General features: G+C 45.0%; 1 long non-coding RNA gene across 1 annotated transcript in view; it reads right to left on the bottom strand.

Annotated features, from left to right (window-relative positions):
• Positions 1–16,716: 16,716 nt before the first annotated feature.
• Positions 16,717–26,242, bottom strand: part of LOC103660101 — a 48,926-nt gene continuing 39,400 nt past the window's right edge. The window contains exons 2-3 of the long non-coding RNA XR_005836714.1: positions 22,098–22,437; positions 16,717–17,029 (exon numbers count right to left, since the gene is read on the bottom strand). This is a non-coding gene — a long non-coding RNA (uncharacterized LOC103660101). The remainder of the gene's footprint in view (positions 17,030–22,097; positions 22,438–26,242) is intronic.

Genomic DNA, 26,242 nt, shown 5'->3' with positions numbered 1-26,242 from the left:
CTAGCCTTTTGGAATAGAAAGCAGGGTGAAAAGGGGCTATAGAGTGGATCTGGAGAGGCGAACTAATAACTAGCACCTCTATTTTTTCTAAACTAGGGGTTAGCAAATTAGAGCCCATGGATCAAATTTGGCCCACCCCTTGTTTCTATAAGTAAAGTTTTATTGGAGTACATTCAATAAGCAAACATTTATTTACTTATTGTCTGTGGTTGTTTCTGTGCTATGATGGCAGAGCAGAGTATTGTGAGAGAAATTGAGAAACATACCAATTCATGAGTGTTTGTTTCCCCCAAAAGCAAGCAATCCTCTGACACCAGCTGGGTGTCCTATCATTCAATTCAATTCCTACCCACCTGAAGACAGCATCAGATCCCTCAGCTAAAGGCTCAGTCCAACAAGACTGTTCCCTTCAACTCCCACTTCAGATGCCACTGACAGGTCCAGGTTGTCAAATGTGCTGACTGACCAGCTATAGATTAGAGGTTCCAAAGACCCCCTCCTTGTGTTAATTTGCTAGAGAGGCTCACACAACTCAGAGAAACATTTAACTTACTGGATGACCAATTTATTATAAGAGGATATAACTCAGGAGCAGCCAGATGGAAGAGATACACAGGGAAAAGTATATAGGAAGGGGCATAGAACGTCTGTGCCCTCTGGACTTGCCACTTTCCCCAAATCTCCACTTTCACCAACCCAGAAGCTCTCCAAACCCCATCCTTTGGGGTTTTTATGGAGACTTTATTATATAGGCATGACTGATTAAATCATGGCAACTGGTGATTGAACTCAATCTCCAGTCCTTCTGAAGTTTGGGGATTGGAACAGAAAGTTCCAACCCTCTAATCACATGGTTGGCTTCACTGGCAATAAGCTTCCATCCTTAGATGAGGTACAAAAGTCACTTCACTAATATTACAAAAGACTTGTTGCTTTCATCATAGGAAATTCCAAGGGTTTTAGGAGTTCTGTGCCAGGAATAGGGACAAAGACCAAATATGTATTTCTTATTATAAATCACAATATCACAGAAACCATATGGCCCACAAAGCCTAAAATATTTACTATCCAGCCCTTTACAGAAAAGATGCACTGACCCCTGGCCTACGCCAACTCATCAACTGTGCCTCACACATAGAAGATAGTCAAACAAATTTCTATTGAATGAAAAAAATAAATGAATGACTGAAAGCATTGTTGAGACTCACAAAGTGAATGACCCTGAGCCTCAGCCTCATGAGATAATTGAGATTATAAGCCCCCCCGCCAAGCCTCTTCCCTTTACTCCAGAGCTCCCTGAGGAAACTTACTCCCTTCCTCTGTGGCTACTGCCACAGTCCAACCACCACTGCACCTCTTGATTTCTGCTGTTGTCTAGTCCCCATGTTCAGTTGATATTGTCATTTTCCTTGGCTGCAATATTACTGTTGCCTCTTCTAGGAATTTATAAGAGGGTACGCTCCTAAAAGATTATTATGCCTTTTATAATTCCAAATGGGAGCTTTCTCGTTTCATTTTCATGTCCCTTTTTTGTGCTAGCTTGAAACATGAATGTCAGGGGCTAAGGGTTCATTGCATAGCCTCATCAGGCATCATATTCAAAACTCTCTTGCCCACCCCAGGAACAAGGGCAGCAATGTGGAATTCAGGTGCTTGGATTCTTTCCTCTCTCAGGGAAAGTTCCTGGTGTACTCAGGGTGCTCTTCATAGAACTTGAGACACTTTTTACTTCTGTTCATGAGTGTTAGCCTTAGTGTTGCAGCTCTGCGTTCCCATTTACTTATACATGAATTCATGCACTCAACAGGAGGTCTTCCAGGGGTCCACCGACAGTTATCTTTCCCAGATGCCTAACAGTCAGCTTTACTACCCCATAGTTTTTGAGATAGGATGCAGATTGGCCCATACTCTATGACCTATGATCCCTGCCCTTGTTTAAATAGGCATACTGGGGCACCTGGGTGGCTCAGTTGGGTGAGCGTCCAACTCTTGATTTCAGCTCAGGTCATGATCTCAGGATGGTAAGATGGAGCCCCACATCGGGGGGCTCCACGCTGGGCATGGAGCCTGCTTAAGATTCTCTCTCTCCCTCTGCCCCTCCCTCCCCCACTTATGTGTGCTCTCTCTAAAAACAAAACAAAACACAAATAAACACCCAGGCAGACTACAGGGCAACGGTGATAAAGACGGAACATCTAGGAACAGCGTGGCACCATGACCAATTAAGCCCAAATTAATCAAACACACTTAATGACATATTAGTCAGGGTTGTCCAGAGAAACATATATATACATGTATAAACATATACATGTGCAAATATACATATATGATTTTTTATAAGGAATTGGCTGAGAAGGAGGCTGAGAAGTCCCACAATTTACTGTCTGCAAACTGCAGACCAGGAATGTCAGCAGTGTATTCGGAGGCCTGAGAACTAGAGGGCCAATGGTACAGACTCCAGTCCTAGTTGGAAGGGCTGAGAACCAGAAGCATTGAGGACAAGAGAAGATCAGGAAGCGAACCCGGGCAAAGAGGGAGGGAATTCTTCCTTCCTCCACCCTTCGTTCTATTCTGGCCCTCGACAGCTACCTGACGGCCCACCACATTGGGGAGGTCAATCCACTTAGTCTACCGACTCAAATACTAGTCCCCTTGGATCATAGATGCAGCCAGAAATAATGTTGAACCAGATATCTGGTAGCCTCTGATCCAGTCAGGTTGACACATAAAATTAACTCACGGATGTGCATGGTCATCACTACCGCGCTGTCTGGCAATCAGGCACGGAGGGTGTGTGTTAGTCTGTAAATGCTGCAGTCGCTGGTTTTTACCCAACCTTAGTAGGGATTAGCAGGAGAGAGAAGGGCAAGTAGGAGGGGGCGGGATGCTCTGAGTCATCTTTAAAGACTCCCTGTTAACAGGTAGGGTTGGGAGGTCGGTTGGGTTCCTGGAGAGAGGAGGGGAAGTGGGGAAGGAGCCAGGTGGGAGAAGCAGGGTAAGACAGGAGGCTGGAGGTCCCACTCATCAATGTTGCCCACATTGCCCCTGGTCTAGGGCTGGTGAACTCTCCAGAACCAGGAGGGAAGATGAGGAAGAGTGAAAGGAAGGGACAAGTGTCCACTGAAGGGATTTCTCAGGAGGGCAGCAGCTAACTCGCGGAGCACTGTAGGTAGCTTTGGCAAAACACCTGCGTGGGCACATTTTCATGATATGCCCGCCTGCTGCCGCTGCCCAACAGTCTCTCACAATCTCATAAATGATGCTCAGTCCCTGATTGTTAGCAGGAAGCCCGTGATGACTCGTCTGACCCAAGTGAAGAGCCCTAGTTCAATACCCCAGCTGAAAGCAATCAAGTCTGTGGATGAATAATGAAACGAGAAAGCAGCCTTGCCCTTCCACCTGGTGAGGATACGCACAGGGGTCTGTGACCCGGAGGAGAGGGCTCACCCAACCACCCTGGCACGCTGACCTCAGACCTCCAACCTCTAGAACGGTTTGAAGCTCAGCAAAGAAGGGAAATCCATTGAGAACAGTCTGTAAAGCAGCCCCCTCAGACCCAGGTCTCCTCCTCTCACAGATAAGGAAATGCAACTGTAGGAAGAGGTGTGTTACGGTTTCCACATGATCATCCAGTTGAGGCTGGAACCCAGCTGCCTGACTCCTACCTCTAATGCTCTAAAAAAAAAAAAAACAAACCCTCATAAATAGGCCAAATTGGATAATGGTACTTTCACAAGCATCCTCATTACCAGTCCAACCATACTACAACAAGAGGAGAAATTCTCATGGTGCCTGGAGAAAAGAGGACAGGACACACTGTGAACTGATGGCCTACGGGCCCTGTCCGTCTATATGCACATTTAGTTTGGTCTGCCCAGGGTTTGAAAAAAATTTAGTTGTCAGCATTTTAAAGTTGAGGTACTTAAACTAGATTGATCAGTTTTGGATGTTCCCTGGGAAGCTGTGGCAGCATCTGGCCCTCTTCCCTCCCTGGCAGTATTTTCTTGGAGGACAGCTGCTGCCTTGCTCAGTCTCCCGGACGGGGTGCTCCTTGCTGCACCCTGGTCTCCAGGGGAAGGGGTGCACTGGCTGCTTCGTCTCGACTAGGCTGCTTCCCTCGTTTAGATTAGCTGCAGGCCTGGACAGCTTTTGTTTGTGACCTCTGACTACGGAAAACTCCAACAGCCTTCTGCAATTGTTTTAAAGACTGAGAGAGGAAGAGGCTGACTCTGGACTGCAGAGAAAGAGCTAGCACTCACATAGGGCAAATGGGCTGGGGGGTGGAGGGAGAAGCTTTCTTGGAAATGGCCTTTGGCTCAGTGTCAGAATGAATTTGGACACTTCTCCTGACATGGTCCCAGAAAGGGTTTGGACACACAGATGCCTATCTATCAGGGAAAATGAAGAAGGGATTCTTCCATTCATTACCTTAGGAACGGGACTCTATCCCCTTGAAGGAATGCTTTTGGAATGTTCAGATTTAATACAATTCTTTTTAACTGGATAACGCAGCCACGGAAAGTGTTAAAAGGTGCATAGCAAACTGTCCTTCATGCCTCAGCTCCTCTCTGGGAGGCAGCCATTGTGCCTTGTCTTACCAGAGATGTTCTGTGCCTTTGCACTCTTACACAGTTTTCCTTATAGAAGGACTAACTCACTGTAAAGAGAGCGAGAAAGAATGGCCTCACAGAGAGATTTTCAGATTTATCCATACACACACTTTTACCAGTCCCCTTCTGGGACTCTTCAAACACACACATGCAATCATGTGAGTCTCCTACCTCAAATCCCCCGATGGTTTCCCATGGTTCCTAGAATATAGGACCAACTCTAGCCTGGCTCCCAAGGCCCCGAGTCACCTAAATGCTGCTGCCTCCCTTCGGTCATCGCTTCTTGGCAATATGGTCTTACATTCCTTGTTCCAGCCAGACTGAAGTCCCATGCACTTCCTGCTGGGAACCACACTCTCTCTCTCGTGTCCTTTCTATGGTACCTGCGGCTCAGCTGTGTCTTACCATTCACTTCTGCTTGTCATTTACCTAGGCCTTCTTGGACACTGAGGCTGGGTAAGTGTCCCTCTGCCCTGCTCTGTAACTGCAGGCCAGGTTGTAACACCCCCTACAGCTTAAGGTAATTGCTCCCACCACAACCTGTCTCCCCAGGCGGGCTCTGGGAAGGCAGGGACTCGCCTGTCTTCACTCATCTCTGTGTCCCCGGTGTTCAGCACATGTCTGGTATAGAGAAGACACTAACACACAGTCACTGAAAGATCACGGGCTTGGCTACTCACACCCCACTCCATTTCTTGGCACAAATGTACGTTGGTGGCTGCGTAACTTGTTTTCTCAGAAGCGAGAGAGCGTTTTTATGATAACACAAATTCCAAATGTCCACTTTCTGATATTTAAAGATGTCACACTGTATGAGACATGAAATAAGGATTTCCTTTGATCTATCTGCTGCTTAGCTCTGAAAAGCTTTGATCTTCTGACAAAGGACTCCGAATCTGCATTAAACAGCCACTAAACGGATCGTAATTTTCTGTGCCCAGAACAATAAACCAACAGATGTTTGGAAAGGGCATTTGAGGAAATGAAAAGTGATTTATAAGAATACAACGGAGCCAATAATTTAGTGCCCCAAAAACAATCATTTTTAAGAACTGTTAAAAACAAGACAACAGGCCCCAACTGGAGATGCTTATGCTAAGCCCCACATCACCAAACCAAAACTTAATTACACTTTTGGCTTTCTCAGGAATGCAAACTTAAACCAATCGGGATTCACCTACACAGTGTTATTTAAGTAATCTGCCTGATAGACCCCTGCCTTCCCCTAAAGGAAAGTAACTTTGCAATAAAGCAACTTGATTTCCTGCCTCCTGTAACTTCCTCGTCCCTGCTCCCTTCTGCCTATAAGTTTTTCATCTGTACAGCAACTCCAAGCTCCTTTCTTTCTGCTAGATTAGATGCCCCCCGATTCAAAATGATTTTTGCTCAGATAAACTCTTCAATTTTTTAATACGCCTCAGTTTAACAGTTTTGGTGTAAGAAGATGGAACCAAAGGAGACGCTCTCCAGCCCCAAAGGAGGAAGCAAACATGGGTACCTGGGAGCGCCTGCAGCCGGCTGCTTTCCCGCCGCCTCAGGACGTGGGGGGAGTCCCTCTAGGATCCTCTGCAGCTCTTGCCCCCTCTAGGATCCTCCACAGCTCTTGCGTTAGAAGCTTCCAGACTTATTTGAGCGTTCCTTTCTCCGGACTGGGTCCGACTTGGAAACCAGACCCGGTCGACTTAAGTTGGCCTGGGGTGGGGGTGTGGGGGGCTGGCCGGTGTGAGACCTCAGGTGAATCAAATTTTGTTTTAAGGCTGAACAAGCAGGTTAAGCTTACCAAAGATAATCTCCAATTACAGCGCCCGCAGCTGAGAACTTTTCACCTAGATAAGCTTATCCATTTACAAGGTGCCCTACAGATAAACGGATCTCAGCCAAGCATTCCCAGAAAAGGGTAAAGAGAAATTTATTTTTCTCCCTTTACAGCTTCTGGTGACCAGGATGAGACCCACTGGGACACCCCACTCACTCCAAAGCCCTTCGACAGGTTCCTGGGGAAAGCGGCAGAAGTGGGCAAAGGGCGAGCATTCTTATCCAAGGGACTCTCCCAGATTTCTAGATTTCTATGTGTGGTGTCTGGTGGAGAGAAGCTTAGACTTTTGGGTAAAGTTAAACATCTAGAAAAATGTTCCTGGGAAGAGTCATCAACACTTCATTGTCTGCCTTGGCTCCGTCTCAAGGCTGTGGTTTCAACCACTTCAAGGCTAGAGCACTACCAAGCCCTGGTCACAGTCCCTTTCTGGGGCAGAGGATTTAAATAAAAACCTCCCCCCTATGTTTCCAAGTCAGGAAAATAAAAGTAGCCTGGCAACGGGAGTTAACAGAAATCCTATTTACACTGCTGTTAGAAAGCGCATTTCCCTCCAGGAGATTATATCCCTTCAAGGACCTCCTCTTTCTCTGCCCTCCCCTGCCACCTCTGGCCGCACAGTGGGTGAGAGGTGAGAAGAAAACTCTTCTTCATGATGGATACTTTGTTGAGAGCTCCAAGGGTCAAGGCCCAGGACCTGGGAAGCCCCTTTGTGTTTGCATCCAACGGGGCAAGACCAGGCAAGACAGGACGTGGATAGAAAGGACAGCCAAGGGGCACCCCCCCCTTAGAAAACTCCTGTCCCGCTAATTGCCACCTCCCAGACCATTAGGAGGAATCAGGACTTCGGGTCCCCTAAGCATGAGTAGCGTGACCCGACTCTAAAATTGTAGCTGGCTTTCCTTCACCTTCCTAATATTTTATCCCGTGGCCCCTCCACCCTTCGAGTGAGGCTGTTTTGCGTTGTTGCCTGTTCAGTGGGAATTGAACAGCAGAAGAAAGAAAATGGGACCCTCTCCTGAGTTTTTTTTCATAAGTTAAGCCCTTAAGAGGAATAACAAGACAACAAAAACCAGAGCATGCAAGATCCCATGAGAAGGAGGAAAATGTCTAAATGTTCTTCAGATGCTGGGTGGAGGGGGATAAGTGAAGCAGGGGAATCATGAATACATGGATGTTGGTAGAACTCTGGCACCAGGGCACAGCCTGGGAGGTGGTACAGCAGGCAGTAGAAATGGCCCAGGGATGTGTGCGTGGGGGAAGAGCTTCAGGTAACCAGGGGGTGTGTCCTGGGCCCTGGCGAACAAACCTATGTGTCCAAGAGTGGTATGCAATCTGCGGGGCTCCCCCGACAGGCTCCCTGAGTTTCTTGGGGCTGAGCAGGACCCAAGAGGGGCACAGCCACAGATGAAGTGAAGGGGGGCCCTGGAGGATCAGGAGTTAGAACAAGGCAGGGCTCAGCAGCACACTGCATGTCCTGACAACTGAGTGCTGCTGGATGCAGGGGCAGGGACGAGGAGATAGCCTTACGGTTGGTGAGAGCCTGGCCCAGGGATGCCAGCTACCTTGACACTGCATCTGGCTCTGGGAGTGCAGCGGCTGAGGGGACTGAGCTGAGACGTTTCCATCCCCACCCGCATTCCCCAAGAAAATGGAGGCTTAGGATATAAATTAAGTTAGCTATGTGGGTTGACTAATATTCTTATATCCTATTGAGTAGAATTCCACTCTGGGGAAAAATTAAGGATACATGGCTCCACTAAAAACCGCTGAAAAGATCCATACCTGACATTCATAGTGATTGCCTCCAGGTGGTGAAACTACTGGATCTTTCTCTTTCTCCCTCCCTTTCTTTCTTTCTTTCTTTCTTTCTTTCTTTTCTTTTCTTTTCTTTTTTCTTTTCTTTTCTTTTTCTTTCTTTCCTTCCTTCCTTCACTTCTTTCCTTCTAAACTTTTTTCCTCTCTCTCTTTAAATGTATCTTCATTTCTAGTTTTTCATAATGAACTATTTTCTAATTTCTACAATGAACTTATATTGTTAAGAAAAAACAATACAATAAAATAAGAAAAATGAAAAATAATCAGCATTCAGGGTTTATTCCACTATATTTGGAGGATGAAGGAGATTGCACTGACTTGTGTTTGGTTTTCATGCTGGGCCCGGGACAAGCCAAAGATCTCTGATGAACTCCGGAATGTCTTTCATCCTTCCTCCTCTTCTATAAATACCTGGGATTCTGGTCTTTCTAGAAAACTTCCAAGAACCTTCTTTGCAGAGGACCTGCCATTTGTATCTGCTAAATTGGCTACTGTCCTTCACAGTTTGGCAGTTTGCAGTTCAAAGAGATTACATTTAAGGCACTTTCCCTCCTTCATCCAAGCAGGACACTGGCTGTCTTATTTACCTGTGCTTGAGAGGCTGAAATAACTGACAGCTTTTGATTCAGAGGGCAAAATCTAAATAATATTAAGGCCATTTATCAAGAGGAGGCAATCACATTAAATTCCCAACTCCTCGTAATGTAGAGAAATGGCTAAAATAGTTGTGCTTAGTTTTGATCAGAACCTACCACCCTTGCTCAGTTTCACATGAACATCTGATAAGAAATTAAATTAACCATACTAGGTGAACCATATACCGTGTACATTTCTAATTATGGTCTGGAATCCCCATGGCACCCAGCAGGCCTCGGGGATAACCTAGCCCCTGAATCACTTTGTGAGAACTCAGGAAATGAAAATTCATTTAAGTCTTCGCCTATGGCCGGGCAAGTAAATTTATTGCCTCCCACCCCCCAAATCATATCTATTCTGGTTTTAAAGTCCTAGGCTGAAAGCATTTTGCCTTTTCCATGCCATTAACTACTACGCACCTCAGCCCCTACATATGGAGTAATTCGAAGATTCAGGGGGAGTCTTTGATGGCCTTCAATATCTAGAAGTTGTAAGAAGGTGATTTCCAATAACTACCTGATAATGTGATAAGTCAGAGACCTGATTCCTTCCCCCCAACATCCATGCCCTATTGCTTCTACCTCGTGCATATATCTTGAATGAAAACAGCTGTTCTCCATCTTCAGAGACACATCCCCAGGCCAGCCACGGACACTGCCATCTTAGCTTCCCATCTGGTCTTCAGGAAGTGCCATCCTTCTAAAGCACAAGTACAATCCTGCCCTTATCTCTTCCAAAGCTCAGCAATAGATACCCATTGCTCTAAGGGTAAAACTTAAACTCTTTCTCCTGGCTTTCAAGGTTTTTCATTAGAGGTTGCAAACCAGAAGCCTGTGGGATGATGGGTTTTGCTTGGCTCACACAGTGCTTTTATAAATTTCAAGTAAGGCCAATGTTTATAATTTTGAAAATTTTGTGTACAAATCAAAATGTAAGGCTTCATTTGGAAAATCAGGGTATCTGCTAACACTGGCCACAGGCTCTCACATGGAAAGAACTCTCTAGAGCTGAGTTGGGGTCTCCCACATGGATGGAGGCTCTGTTCTTCAGCTCTCAGTCTGCACCACTCTGTTACAGGTCCTTCCCTCGGTTCTTTGAGGTTACCTCCCTGAAGCTGTGGATGGGTAGGTTCCGTGTGACTGACCCCCGGACACTCTCCCATCCTTCTTGCACTGCTCTCTCTTCATGCATGCCTGGTCCAGGTGAGCTAACTTCTCTCAGTCTCCCCCTGCTCAGCCCACCCTCCCATATACACAGTCCGGGCTCTCTGTCCCCCCAGTGTGCCCGGGCTGTTCGCTCTGCACACCCCACCCCAACCCACCTTGGGGACGTCTGATTCCAACTCTTTCTTCGGGTCTCCATTTAAATGTTCCTTTCTTAGGAATGTCTGTTCTGACCTTACCTACCCAGACCCCCACCTCAGATCATGTTTTGATTGTTCCTCCTAAAAGAGCCCTACTGTGCAGGGCCTGAATCTGGTACTCCGCAGTGTGCACTGCCTGGGCATCTGGTGGAACTGGGAGGGCCTCAGAGCTCCCGCAAGCTCCCCTCCCCGCTCTGCTGCCATGGCCAAACAAGCCTCCTTATCCCTCAGCCCAGGTGCAGCTGCTGCTGCTCTCTGACCAGCGGGTTTCAGTTCCCTGCCACCTCATGGAATTATTCAAACAAGCCAGTCCCATCTTCTTGCACGAAGCAAGGGCACCCTACCTTCCTTTTTTTTTCTTTTTTTTTTTAAGATTTTATTTATTTATTTGACAGAGAGAGAGCGAGCATGAGAGAGCACAAGCAGGGGAAGTTGCAGAGGGAGAGGGAGAAGCAGGCTCCCTGCTAGCAGCAAGCCCGATGCGGGGTGATCCCAGGACCCCAGGGTCATGACTCCAGCCAAAGGCAGACCCTTAACTGACTGAGCCACCCAGGTGCCCCACACCTACCTTCTTGATACTGCAAAGCTTGCCTCTCACAGCCCTGATGACTCACCCTGAGTGCAACACTTTTGTGGCCTCCTATGGCCTGTGGTGTCCTCCTCTCCCAGGCTGTGGGAATATACATGACAAACACACTGCTTGAGCCTCCCCTGTCCGGTGTCGAGTGGTATGAATTCAGCCATCCCTACAGCCCTAGGCTGGGAATCCCTCCTTCAACAATAGGGGGCAACTGAAACACCCCACACATACCATCACTCCTTGCTCGCTTGCCTTTCCCCCTGCCCCGGACCACACGCTCCATGAGGCCAGGGACCAGGAGAACAAGGATGGGCGTATTGTTTGCCTCCAAATCCCCAGTACCTAGCACAGCGCTTTGCACACGGTGCTTGGCGCACAGCAGGTGCCCCCTAAACCCTTTTAGGAACTGTCTCGGGGTGGTGAGTGTCTCAGCGGCGGGACGCTCAGCCGGATGCAGACGAGGAACATCTTCCGGAGACTGCAGAGGAGCTTTGGCCTGGGTGACGCTGCCCCTCTCCACCCTTCAGAGTCTGTGACGCCAGTGGTCCGTCACTTCGTTTCAGACTCACGCAATTGCTTGTTTTGCCAAGGAGCCCGGGTAGAAAACCAGCCATTTTTTACCAGGAAGCAGAGCTCTCAGTTTTCAAGATGCACTCACTAATGCTAAACAACCTTCATTGTCAAGCACCAGGAGCCCCCATGCAATGAGCAGGACAGTGCTATGGAAGGTGTGACGAAGGTGCAGAACCGAATGCCATTTGTTCTAAAGAACACTATCACAGCCCCCGGTGCTCACGGGGGAAGAAAAAAGGCCCTACCATCTGCAGACAGTTTAGCAACAAATTTATACCATTTCCATGTGTTAGAAATGCAGTTCTAGAAATGAATCTAATCAAGGGGCTGTTTTAGCAGCAAGGATGTTCTCACTTAAATCCAGAAAACCATTTCCGTCACTTCCAGATTTTTAAAGATCAAAATCCAGCTGAGTTTCTGTCATATGCCATTTAGACATCTTGGAAACCAATGCACGTATTAAAATAGCACAACACCAATGGGTTATCATGGAGCATTGTCAAGCAGCATCTTGTAACATTATGGTACTTTAGAGAAGATAGATATTCACAATTTAAATTGGAAGAATGCGCCACGGCTTTTTCTTTCATTTATTGAGTTAAAATCCAAACTGTTTCAGAGGCATAAATTTTGCATATTTTAGAGTTATAAATTTTGCAGTTTATGCAAAATTTATGCCGGTAAGACCAATCAGAGAAAGACCTGGAAATGCTTCATTTTCAGTTATGCCTACGCATGAAACTGATTGGACTAAGTTCAATCCATAATTTAATCAAACTTTGGCTTAAGAAAATCTTCGTTTTGTTCCAACTCTATCCCAGGGGTGAGGAAGGATGTCAGATAGAGACAAATTATTATAACAAAAACCCCTGCTTTCCAAGGGAGACAATGGTGTAAAGTGGTTCTGAGCTCAGGCGTTAGATTTCACTGCCGTGGGTTCTAATCTTGCTTCTGCCACTTATTAGCTGCCTCAGTTCGAACAAATTACTAAACCACCCCCAAACTCATCATCTTAAAAAGGCAGCAATAGGAATACTTACGTCATGGTAATGTTGCCAGGATTGTAGGTGAAAATGCATATAAATGTTTATCATAGCTACTGGCACATAAAAAGAGCTCTTTAAATATCAACTATTATTACCATTATTATTATAGATCGGTTTCACAAAATATCCCAGCAATGAAATCTTTGAAAATTTGATTCTGCAACTGGCTATTGGAATCCAGAATTTGCTCTTGGATTGCCATGGCCATTGGCTCCCCACCAGTTCCATAATTTAATTAATGAACATGTCACTGTGCCAGTTCCTAGAAGAGAAAAAGCCAAGGAAGAGTAGGGATGGAGTTTGGTATTATAGACAATAATATAAAATCAGGAAGGGACGTTACACTAATGAATCAAAAACCCAGCCAAGGCATCAAGCCTTCTGGGTAAGGAGATCATTATCACACAGAAAGTGGGTGGCAGCAGATTTCCTTGGATCTGGGAGCATCAGCCCCCATTATCATGTGATGTCCTTGAGGGGCTGTCATGCCATGACTGGGCTTAGCCATTTGAAGTCCAAGACACAAGGCCTGCAATGATAATGGGCATCCTGAGTAGTTTCAAGTTTCCACAATTGGACTGTTGTCCCCAGGAGACTTGACATGGAAAAGTGGGTCTCAGCACTGGCATGTTGTGTCCCTGTCTTCAATGCCTGTCCTCTAGCTCTGATTGTCTGCAGCACCAACACACATCACTTTGGACATCGGTCAAGTAAGATAGACAAGACTATCCTATCCATCTTATTCAGAAAAGGATAATCATTTTCACCTGGATAGAACCAGCTGTGCCCAGCATTCTGAGGATTATCTCAGCATGACTTACTTGTGGGAAGGCAGGTAAGAAAGCATATTCTCTATCACCTCCCAAGAGGCAAGTACTTAATGTGCAAGGGACACACAATTTGCTTATTGTTACCTTCATATCCAAACTATTGCAGGTCGACATGATCTACACGCACAATTCGAAAATATATAAATATCCTGTGGGCAGGAAACATGGTGATCTTCTTACTCACTGTGGTATGCCTAGAATCTAGCCCAGTCCCTAGAACACAGTGTGTATTCATGAATATTTAACGAATGAATAAATGGGTAAATGAATATACATGAGCTCTCTCACTTTTGTGCCTCGGTCTGAAATCTCTTTCTACTTTTGTCCATTCAGTAAACTTCTACTCATCCTAAAAGTTTCTCCTCAGTTGCCATTTGTCCTATAAAATCATTGCTTTCATTTCAGGTAGGGGAAGTCCTCTTTCTCTTCCGCCATGGTATCCAGCACCTACCTCCATGTCAAGGTTTCTAGACGCAAACAACAAAACCCACTCTGGCTCGTTCAAGCAGAAAGAGATTTGTTAAAGGACATCAGGGGGCTCACAGAATTTTGAAGAGGGGTCAAGAACCAGGTCTCAGTGCCACCTAGCTAGAAGGACCAGCAAGGGAAGAGCCCGATCACACTAACTGCTTGAGGAAAACACGGTAGCTACTGCTGCTGGTTCCTAGCACTGACTACCCAAAGCAGACCCGAGGAGACAGGCACAGCTCCAGCCACCTCAGAACTAGACACCTCTACCACTCTTCTCGTCAGAAGACTCCACCTTGTAGTGTATGGCTACCTCACGTTGATCGTTTCTGCCTCCACTTGTGCTAGAACGCAGGTCACATGCCTGAGCTCCAGCTGCAAGTGGTCTGTGAAACATAAGTTTTACTTTTCCAGTCTGTGTAGCAGAGGAAGGAAGGCAAGATAGGAGGTGTTGAGGGAGCCATCTAACCATGTGTGCCATGCTTCATAGCACCACTGTCTCCTTTACTTGGTACGAGTTCCTTAAAATCTGAGAGAGGTAAAAAAAAACAACAAGCTCCATGAAGGATCAATGCAGAAGATCCAACATCTGACCAGCAGGAGTTCCAAGAAGAGAAAACAGAGAAAAAGGAGAGAAAGAAATAATACCAATGTATTTCCCAAGATGAAGGATAAGAATTTCTACACTGAAAGGTGTGAGTTTTAAAGGTCCCTTCTAGACACATCTCCAAGAAATTTCAGAGGACCAAAGATAAAGAAAAGACCATAAAAACTTCAGAGAGAAAAAAGTCATCTACAAAGGACCAAGAAAGAAACAGACTGGCACAACAACGCCAGGTCCTGAAAGAAAATGGAACAACATCTTTAAATTGAAGAAAAAATGGTCTTCGACTTAAATTCTATCCCAGATAAAATGTCATTAAATAGTAATAGTAAGATAGATTTTGTTATATGCAAGACCCAGGAAGTTTACCTCCTATCCATTGTTCACATGGGAGTTACTAGAGAAGATGTGCTCCAGTAAAATGAAGAAGCAAATCAAGAAAGAGGAAGTCATAAGATCCAGGGAATGGTGTGTCCAATTTAGGGGAGAATGGAAGAGAAGGAAAACACCAGCTAATTATCAGTCCCAGAAGACAATCAGTCTATATTAGGGGAGGCAAATGGAGAGTGCCAAGAGGAGGTCTCTGGGGGGAATACAATGTCTATTAACTAGATATGATGCTGGAGACATTTTAGGAACATAAGCAGATGATAAAGGCAGAAAATACAAAAATTAAGGCAATTAGAAATTCCAGAAAAAATTTAAACAACTGAGATGAACGTTATCATAGCTCGTTATTCTTCCTCCAGAAAAATAATAAAGACTGTTTAATGATTTTCAACTTTTAAAACCAGCAAAAGACAAAGCCTGCACAGCAAAAACTATAAATATTATGACTCTTGTTAGTGTAAAGCTACAAATTCAGATGAGAGATGTTAGGCAGGGAGGGGAGGTTACGGGAAGGAAAGGATGACTATGTAATAAATAGTATCTTACAAAGCAAGGAGTATCGCACCCAGCATCCTTACCTCCATCTTCTAATAATAGCACCTCAGTTTTCCTTTGGGTCATTTCTCCTCCCCAACACATGCAGTCTTAGTGAGATTGTCAACCCACATGTCCTACACTTTCTAGCCAATGGGTGAGCATGTGGTCCATTATAAGCCATTCAGACTTTCTCTTCCTGGTAAATTAAGAATACCCATTAATTCACATTGGGCAGTGCCCTAAAGAGACAGTGCATTAATTCTCAGAACAACCTTAGATTCCCAGAACACCCCCTATTCATGGCTTTCCTGAAGCCTGACTCTTCTGCTTCTTTGATTCTATGGGTATCTGTCCTCCTCACTAACCCCCAATCCAATTTTTACATAACTTAGCGAGAATTGGTTTCAACTGGTAAAATATAATAAGATAAATAGAAATTCAATTACAGTGTTTTAAATTATAAAAGCTGGAACGGAGACTAGTGATGTGACTACTAAAGGGTCAGGGGATTAGAAGAGGGATCCTGTGAGCAAAACTCTCATCTCTTAACAAGAAGTCAATGTAGAAAGTGTAAAGCTGATTAATCTTGAAAGGACAACATAGCACATTAGCAATAACCACCGTAATAAAACTAACTAAATACATAAGTAAAACTTTAAAATTTAAAAAGAGAAATGGTCTCTGGAAAAGGGACCAGGTAGGAAGATGTAGGACAAGAGACTATTTCTTCTTATTATAAACTCGTCTTCATTTTTCCCTTTGTGTATACATTAATTGATAAAATGTTTAATGTTAAAAAGGTGGGGAACAAAGATTGTTGGTCTATCTATAATGAAGATGGTTCAGAATTTCAAAGCCTTCTTCTCAAAATAGTCAGATATCAGCCCCTGGAAGCTGTTTTGGAAAATGGCACATTATATAACAGCTCTCTGTCAGATTCTGAGGGAGGGAGCCACACTGCCTCCATTGGTGGATCACCAGGGGACTCCCGGGCTGGGAAGAGGGGAGCTGTTGCCTCCTCTAATGCCCTCACGGGATCCCCACCTGTCGACCACCTCAAGCATGTCTGCCTTTTCTTGACACGTCCTTGCCACACTTAGAGTAGCTGACACAGGGCTTGGACACTTTGACTTGTTCTCTGCCCACCTCCTTAACCAACATCACCCTGCTTTCCTGGAAAATCAGAACTAATCTTATCTCTACTCTCAAGGGATAAGGAAAACATCATCTCCATGTCTTTAAGAACACACGATTTGTTTTGAATGCAAGGCATGGTTTTCACTGTTCTTGTATGCCATTTTACTGGTAATACAAGGACAGATCCTGATAGGGAAGGTGTGGAGATGGCACTTTTCCCAGAGTTGAATTAGGGGAAATCAGAAACTTCAAGGTGTGTTTGTTTTTCTTTAGTGAGTGAAACTCTGGAGGTGATTTAAACCATGCATGGGAATTGTTAGGCAGGATAGACTTTGTGGAAGTAGATGAGAGAGAGGGAGAACCGCACAGTTCTCAGGCTAACCATCCCAAAGAGGAGATTAGTGCGGCAACATTAGCATTCAGCTCCATTGTCAACAATGACCTGAGTTATCATAGCAGGAAAAAATACGGCCACACGCATCCTTTCCCATCTTCACATTCCTGTACCTTTGGATGAGAGTGACCATCTCCCCTTCTCCACATCCCTCTGCAATGCCTGATCCTCGGTCTGAAAGATGGTGAGTGTTCAGAGGAGAGGAATGAAGGAATCCGAGGCTGGAAGATCTGAGGGAAGGAATGAGATCAGTTAGAAGTTTTCAGGCTGCAGACAGAGTGGAGTCGGTGAAGAATTACTCACATTTTAAAGGCAAGCTGCTCTGTACCTTCAGCATGTCACTGAGTCATATCTGGGAATTCCCAGAGGTGTCTCATATGTGCTCGTGACCAGTCCCCTCATCCTCTGTTTGGTTCTCTTGTTTAGATATTTGCTTCCTTGGCTCAATTAGCAAATGAAGGGATGATTCTGTCCCATAAGAAAAATGGATGTAATCACTGCATGTCAGAGGGAATATGGTCTGTAAAACCAAGATATTATGGTCATTATCCCAGCGTAGTACCTCGGACAGTACTAGGAAGTGCTGGTATCAATGAAATGGCCTTACAAAATTTATCCAGCATATCATGCGGGCATATCACTGGGAGATTTCAATCCCAATCTTACAGACCAATATTGGTCTATTGGCACAAAAGTACATGTCAATAGCACTATTTTAATAAATTACAATGTATTGTTATGGTGAATTTAAACTCAGTTGAAATTCCAAATGATTTCTGTTCAAATTCTGGCTTCAGTATTTAGCATCTGTGTGACCCTATAGGGACAGGTCTAGATTTTGTAGGGCCTAAAGCTTGTATAATCTGGGGAGATCTTGAAGAAAAAGAATAGAAATGCATGAATTCAAAATCAATACAAGGTCTTGTAAAGAGGCTCATGTAAGTGAGAGGCCGGGGAGAGGCCGGGGCTTCAACTTTATTAGCTTCATGGTAGACCTGCCTTTAGGTAGACCTCGCTTCTGGGAAGAGTTACATGATCATTCTGTATCACAGTATCATCACCTATAAAGTCGGGATAATGATCATCACTTTGTAGAATCCATATATATATGTATTTATGGTCCAAGGTACCGTGTATTACAAGTCAGCATTCTAGAACTGAAAAATTGGGACTCTTGCTATGAATATTCAAATGTAAGAGGCCATATACTGTCATGGTTAGACTGAAACTTCTTCTCCTGAATTCTATCTGATTAATTGTGTATGTATGTAGACAGATCCCAATGGACACAGGGATGACGCGATCGTCAGTCAATAACGTAAACTCTCAGAAATAACACCAAAGCATTGCAGCACCGCAGTAGTCATCAGAAGGGATCTTGGCGAGGACAAGGAAAGCAGTTTGAGAGAGCAAGGCAGGTAGCGTGAAATGCTGCAGGTTTGAATGTTGACAAAGACTTCACCCCACTGACCACATCGCCCTTTTGGAAAAGTGTTTTAACAAACACAACCTTGGTGCCTGGGTGGCTCAGTCGGTTAAGCGTCTGCCTTCAGCTCAGATCATCATCCCAGGGGCCTGGGCCTGGGCCCCGCATTGGACTCCCTCCTTGGAGGGGACCCTGCTTCTCTCTCTCTCTCTCTCTCTCTGCTGCTTCCCCTGCTTGTGTTCTCTTGTGCTCTCTCTGTCAAATAAATAAATAAAATCTTCAAAAAAAAAAAAACAAAACCCAGCCACAACACAACCTCATTTAAGCCTCATGGCAGCTCTGGAGAGCAGAGTAACGGTGATGAGCACCCTTCAGAGGGCCTTTTTTGGCAAGTTCATACCACAGCCCACTTTATAGAGCAGCTGGGAGTCAAGCCTACACCGTCATCATCACTCATTGAGTGTGTCCCAAGTGTCAGATATTGCGCTAAGTACTTCACGTGTGTTTTCTCATGTAATCCTCTGCGTACCATCATGTTCATTTGACATTGAACCATCGGAGCTGAGGTTCAATATCTTGCCAAGGACTTGCAACTATTAAGTTATGATAGTTTTGAGCATTTTTATAAGTATGTTAACAGATTTGGAACCCATTTTGGAACCCACAGGAGGTTTGGAACCTGTGCAGAAATCACAAGGGCCCTGGGCTACATCTGATGCTGAATCTGCATCCTCTAAAAGAGAATATATTCTCCTCAAGGATTAACATGCATAACAGCACCAAGACTGCGGGTAGATTCGATCGTTTCTGGGCTGTGTCCTATTTATCTCTGTATTCTAACGTCTAGTACAGTTGCTGCCTAAATGTTGTGAGATGAAGAACTGAATGAATATTAGGGTCATGTGGCAAATGAGGGGCAGGGCCAGGAAACCTAGGTCTCCAGACCCCTAGCTGGAGTCCTATTACTATTAACACAGCTGCTCCCTCTCTACGCCGGTTTGGCTGTTTTAACAAAGAGACCCAAAATACAATGGCTTAAACAACACAGAAGTTTATATCCTTGTTGTGTAAAAGTCCATGTAGTCATTTCAAGAGAGAAAGAGGTGAGGAAAAGCCAACCCCTTTGTTGTACTCACCTAACCAGGAAGTTTCAAATCACTTCCAGGCACATTTTACTTGCCAATCTCGTCACGTGGCCACATCTAGCCACATGGGATGCTGGGAAATGGAGTCCTTACACCCATCAAAAATTTCTATTACTATCAAAGGCAGGGGAATGGTAGTCTTCACCAGACAGCTGTAGTGGGGGTTTCCTCACTTGCAAAAAATCCAATAATAATTAAAACTACCCTGAGGCTCAGGTTTTTCAACTCTAAATAAAACAACAATGCTAATTCATTCAGTGAGCATGTTCTGTGCTCTGGATGCTATACCATATACTTACTTTAAATATGTGATTTAAGAGCACCTAGGTGGCTCAGTCAGTTAAGCGTCAGCCTTCCGCTCAGGTCATCATCCCGGAGTCCCTGATCCAGCCCGCATCAGGCTCCCTGCACAGAAGGGAGTCTGCTTGCCCCTCCCCTCTGCTCGTGTGTTCTCTCTCTCTCTCTCTCACACACACACAGAAATAAATAAATCTTTATATATGTGATTTAAGAGCACCTAGGTGGCTCAGTCAGTTAAGCGTCAGCCTTCCGCTCAGGTCATCATCCGGGAGTCCCTGATCCAGCCCGCATCAGGCTCCCTGCACAGAAGGGAGTCTGCTTGCCCCTCCCCTCTGCTCGTGTGTTCTCTCTCTCTCTCTCTCACACACACACAGAAATAAATAAATCTTTATATATGTGATTTAATCCAATCTTCCGAACAACCCTTAAGGCATTCTTGTCATCTAATCCTTTTAAAGAGACAGAAACTAAGCCTCAGAGAAGTTAAGTAACTCGCTCAAGGTGTCACAGCGAGTGTGTGAGTGACGCAACCGGAGCTGGGCTCGCTGACTCCACAGCCCACGCATGGACCCCTCCTGTGCAACCCCAGAGCCGAGGTTGTCTCAGGGCCGCCGTATCTGCCCTGCACCCTAGTCGCCAGCATGCAAGGTGATGCGACAGTTGGAGCACACGGTTGGTCCCCTCCTCTTTGCTGAAGGAGGGAGTGTGCCGCGCTGGGGCTTCAGGCGTCCTCACCCGAGTTGAGTGAAGAAGCTGGCTCCCAAACGGGGACTGTCCAAAAACAGTTCATGGTTGCTGGAGACAGGCTGGAGCCGAGAGGAGGAGGACTCCAGGTTTGAGGAGAGAAGAGGAAAAAGCAATAAACTGAAAAATCACAGCTCTGCAGGCAATGGAATCTATTACTCAGAGATTAAAATGTCACAAGGAGTACACGTCAGCTCCAGACCTTGGAAAATGTTTTTTCCATCATAATTACTTCTCGCCACCAACACAAGACTATTTCCCTTCCTAGGGAGGAGATTGCCCAACTTGGTGTCTTTCTAGCTTTCTGCAGACCTCAGAAGTTGCCGCTTACATTTATTCATAATATTAACAATGGCCAACACCAATGGGCGCTTACTGTATGCCAGCTAATTACAGCTTAAGCCTTTAATAACCCTGTGAGACGGATACTATTCATTTCCCCCCATCTTACAGATGAGGAAAATGAGGCCCAGAGACGAAGACTGATGTGCCTAACCTCCCACAGCTGGTAAGAGGAGCATCAGCATGTGAGCCCAGCTCATCTGTTTAGAAGTGTGATCTTAAACACTCTTGGAAACTTCCTCCTCGCAGCCCAATTCTATTCGTGGGAAAGCGGGAAATAACACAAGTCCTCCCAGAAAGAACCTGGCAAGTCATCCCTTTTTTTTCCCTTTCACATTCAGGCACAATATGAGCCAAAAATCTAAGGCATGGAGGGTGGAGCAGGAAATGTCAAATCCAACCCCAGCAGCGGTTAGTAAACGAAATTAAGATTCACATTCAATGGGATACTTACTAGTTAACCTTTAAAAATGATGCTGTAGAAGGATATTCTTAAGTTCATGAGGTCATAAACCATTTGTACCCTGTTATTTGCACTAAAAAAAAGTTTCTGATCACACGCACACACAAACTAAAAGTTTGCACACTAAATCATCACAAGCCCTTCTACCTGAGTAGCAAGATTATGTACAAACTTGTTCATCTGATATCCCTCCATCCCATTTCCACCAATGTCCTTATAGGAATTCTCAAAGAGATGATTCAAGTTCAAGCTTTTCTGAACTCAAAGTTCTCAGGCTTGTGCTTCAAACCACCTGAAAAACAGGCTCCGTGACCATGGCCTCCCTCCCAACCAAACACGACACCGTTTCCTTTCTTTTTTTTCTTTTGAGACAAACACGTGTAGAAGAGCTGGAGAACAGTACAGAGAATTCTCTTTTTCCTAAAGATTTGGTAGAAAATTGCCAATCTGATGGCATATCGCCCCTGAATACTTCAGTATGCAATTCCTTCAATCAAGAATATTGTCCTATGTAACCGCGGTTGGGTTTCCATCACAGTCAGGAAATAAACACTGCTTTACCACCACAGTCTAATCCTCAGCCCCCTTCAAGTTGTGCCAATTGTTCCAATCGTGTCCTTTATGGCAAAACAATCCAGTCCCAGAACCAAGTGATGGTGGGTTGTATCTTGTGTCCTTCTGTCTGGAATAGCTGCTTGGTCCTTCCTTGGTCTTTCATGACCCCTGACATCTTTTGAAGATTAGACCAGTTATGTTGGAGGCTATCCCGCAGTTTGGGGCTGTCAGCACGCTATGACTTTGTTAAATTAACATTAAGTGGAGCACAGGTGGCAGATGGTAAGCCGCAAAAGAAATTCAAACAGAGGTTTATTACTTACAGGTCCTGGAAGAAGTACGCGGCACACCTTGAGGGTCCCCACTGGGAGGTTGAGGCAGAGTGCAGATGGAGATAGAACCTGGATCACATGCCTTTCTTAGACTCCATAGGTGCAGTGCTTTGGGGTTCCCCAGCGAGGGCCGTATTGTTCAATCCAAACCAAAACAGTGGGCAGATACCAAGGGCCCAAACTCCTTAGGTCTTGGGTTTGGCATGGGAACCCATGCCATAGGAAAGGCTGTTCAGATGTGCTGTTGCTATGAGAGAACACGAGAAGTGCTTTGACCACTGCTGAGGATGGTGTTCTTTCTGTACGTGATAAAGAGCAGGCCCAGGAGACGCTGAGAAACAAGAAGAGGAAAACGGCATTAAAGGAAAAAAAAAAATCTCAGGGACTTGAACCTCACATTTGGAAGTCATGTTCTCCTCCATCATCATTATTCACAAAGGCAAGGATCCTGGGCATGGGTTATGATTCTGGCTTTCAAAAGCAGGTGGGGCTGGGACAGCTTTCATCTGGGTACGCAGGCACATTTCTGACAGGGCAGCAAAAGTAAGTTGGCCTTCCTAGCCCTGAGTCCTGTCTGCCCTGCCCCACTCCCTCCTCCTCCTCCAGCTTCCTTCCTTCATCTCTCCAACAGCAATTAGCCAAAATTTCACTGAGCTTTAGGAAGAGTGGGAGCCCCCTAAGCTTTTTTTTAAATTAAGCTTTTATTGTGTAAAACATATGTGTCATAAAATTTACCATTTTAACCATTTTTCAATTGGCATTAAGTACATGCACATTGTTGGCAACCATCACCACTCTCAATCTCCAGAGCTCTTTTCATCTTGCAAAACTGAAACTCCATACCCATTAGACAATAACTCCCCATTCTTCCCTGCCTGGCCCCGGCGGCTACCATTTTTCTTCTGTCTCTATGAATTTGATTACTTGAGATACCACATCTGAGTGGAATCATAGAGTATTTGTCCTTTTATGACTGACTTATTTCACTTAGTGTCATGTCCTCAAGGTTCATCTGTGTTGTAGCATGGGTCTGAAGTTCCCTCCTTTTTAAGGCTGAGTACCCCTGAAGCTCTTAAAAGTTATGTAACTGTATTTGTCTCCTGGGGCTGCCACAGCAAAATGCCACAGGCCAGCTGGCTGAAACAACAGATACTGATTTTCTCACAGTTCTGGAGGCTGGAAGTCCAAGATCAAGGTGTCAGCTGGTTTCCTCTGAGGCCTCTCTCCTTCACTTGGAGGTAGTCACCTTCTGGCTGTGTCCTCACATGGCCTTTCCTTGTGTGCATGCATTCCCGATCCAAATTTCCTCTTATCAGTTCACCCCTCAAATTGGATTAGAGCCCACCCTAATTTTCACTTAGTCACCTCTCTGAAGGCCCTATCTACAAATACAGTCACATTCTGAGGGACTGGGGGTTAGGGCTTCAACATATGAATTCTAGGGACACACTTCAGCCCATAACCTTCCTGAGAAACACATTCCTCAACTGAATGAAAATCATCATGGCCCCCTTCTGGGTGCTGGTTTGGCTTATGCCCATGAAGCATTTGGCATAGTACTGGAACACAGCAATTTTTTGCGGGACCAGCAGGCATCATTGCTGTGTTTTCCCAAGTCTTAGCATGGGTTCTTCCAGCACATATTGGGTGCTCACTCAACAGTGTGTGTTACTCCTTTCATCTTGGATTGGGTCAGGGCTGGGGCAGCTAAAGGAAGGAAACTCAGGATCACAGCGATGTGGGAAAGAGAAAAAATGGGGAAGCAAACACAGACTTCACCTGCTAAATGATACTGCCTCAACTAACCTGGGATTACAAAGCTGCCTTATGTTCACGATGAGTACTCATAATAGTTACAACTGACTGTGTGCCAGACATTGAACCAGCCGCTCTGTAAGTGTCTCATTTAATCCTCAAGTAGCTACTATTCTCATTCCTACTGCTCGGATGAGAAAACCAAGGCCCACACGGTTTAAGTAGCTTGCCGAGTCACATAGATTACAAGTACAAGAGACAGCATTCAGCCCCAGAAGTTCTGCAAGGTGAGCCCAAGAGCTTCTGATAAAAATGACATAAAAATTACATATGCCTGTGAATAAGGATGATAAACACTTATATAATAAGGGGGTGTGGTGAGAGGATAGGATACTGGCTATTTTCCTTTCATTTAAAATTTTCCACTTCTTCAGTTGTGTCTGTGACATTTATTATATTTAAGTTGTTTTAAGAAAAGACTTTTTGCACGGGGGGGTGCTTCTCCCTTAAGGAATAAAAGAAAATCACTTATGCTTCCTCTCTGGTGTTGCTGCATAAAGAGTTGTCCTGTTTGCTCTCACCTAGGATTTTAAGAGCAAGTAGCCACCTGGCCCCTCCCAGCTTAGTTGGTCTCCATCAATAACAGATTTTTGAAACATTTTTTTTCTTTTAACTTTTTTTGTCTTTTCTTCCTCTTTCTCCTCTTTTTTTTCTTCTTCTCTTTGTTTTTAAAACAACTCGTATAAATGAGTTTGTATCAGCTTATTGTTGGAATATATGTGTTGCAAGCTCTGGGTCCCTCATGTTCCAATGAGAAGATGGATATCTTGGATTTGGAGAGTTCTGGGAAGAATCACAGAGGGTTGGGTTGTTTTGTTTGTTTTCCCGAGCTCTCAAGGCAGTAAGAAAACCCTAACCTCACCACACTTCCCCTTCCAAACCAATTTTTAAGTTGTTCCTCTAAGAAATCAGTCAAGTCCCTATAAAGGACGGCAAGAAAATCCCTCCTGCCACACATTGTCTAACTTCCTGGGTTCCATTAACACAACTGTCTTTTTCATAAATAATTTCTTTTTTTTAAAGATTTTTATTTATTGATTATTCATTTGAGAGAGAGAGAGCACAAGAAGGGGGAGTGGCAGAGGGAGAGGGAGAAACAGACTCCCTGCTGAGCAGGGAGCCCAATGTGGGGCTCGATCCCAGGACCCAGAGATCATGACCTGAGCCGAAGGCAGACGTTAAACCGACTGAGCCACCCAAGCGCCCTCATAAATAATTTCTGATGTCTTTGCCCTAAACCTTGGACAGATTTTGATCTGGAATGATCAAATTCATATGAGATGTAGAGTATCAGGAGTAATTAAGCATCCTCAATGCTCTCCACTATGACCCAATCTTACTTTTTAGCTTCCCCCAGATCTCAGTGATGTCTCCAACTCACTCACCATGTCAACACCAGACTGCCCATGAAACCAGTTACACAGATCCTTCTGAGTAAGGTGGTTCTTCATGCTTTGCATCGGGTGACCACCATGCCAGCCACAGCTGCTATGCTTGGTCACAGACATCCGATACGGGCCGGACCTAAAGAGGAGACTATGAGGGGGCCTGGGCTGAGCACGTGGCCCCGCTGGAAAGCTTGAATGCCACACCCAGAGAACATAAGCACAGAGACAGGTAGGAAGAAGAAAACGGGAAAGAGAGGAAAGCAGAAACAGAGGGTGTCTTGAGCAGGGAAGAATTGCTAAGTACAGAAAAATGGTTTCTCCTCTTCGGAGGAGACCCACTCCAGTAACTGGAGTTGCTATGGTTTCCTGAATGGTTTTCCAGTTCTCCATGAGGCCTGGATGTGTTGCTGCTGACATGGTTTTCTTTGCTAACTCACTGAGCATAAATGTATCTCTATCAAAAAGCCACATCTCCTAAGGTATCCTCAAGTGTGTCATCGGTTTATGGTTCTTTTGTTTTGTTTGCAAAAGGAAAGAGCCCAACATACTTATCTAAAAATGAATCCATGCTCTTGTCTCCCAGACCTGTTCTTTCTTGTATATTGTCTATGCCTACTTTTGATATCACTATCCCAGTTCTTAGGTTTCTCCCAATACCTTACAAGAGTCTATCAGTCCATTTGCCAGAGCCTAACCAGTCTATCTCCACAATACAGCTCCAAAATCTCAGGGTTGGTAAATAATCCTCCCACAAAGCATTACTTCCCTGCTTCACTCTGAGCAGACATTACTAATTGATCACTGCACTCTTTCCCACTTACCTAAGCAAGGCCAAAAGCTCTATTCTTTGAAGGCTTGTTATATATACCAGCTACTGAGCTAAACATTTTGCATGCCTTAGCTCATTTAATTCTCATTAAAAAAAAAAAAAAA

This window comes from Ursus maritimus, unplaced genomic scaffold (genome assembly GCF_017311325.1).
Source record: "Ursus maritimus isolate PB19 unplaced genomic scaffold, ASM1731132v1 scaffold_21, whole genome shotgun sequence".
Classification (NCBI taxonomy): Eukaryota; Metazoa; Chordata; class Mammalia; order Carnivora; family Ursidae; genus Ursus; species Ursus maritimus.
Note: the sequence above shows the minus strand (reverse complement) of the source record. Positions and strands in the feature narration are given on the sequence as shown.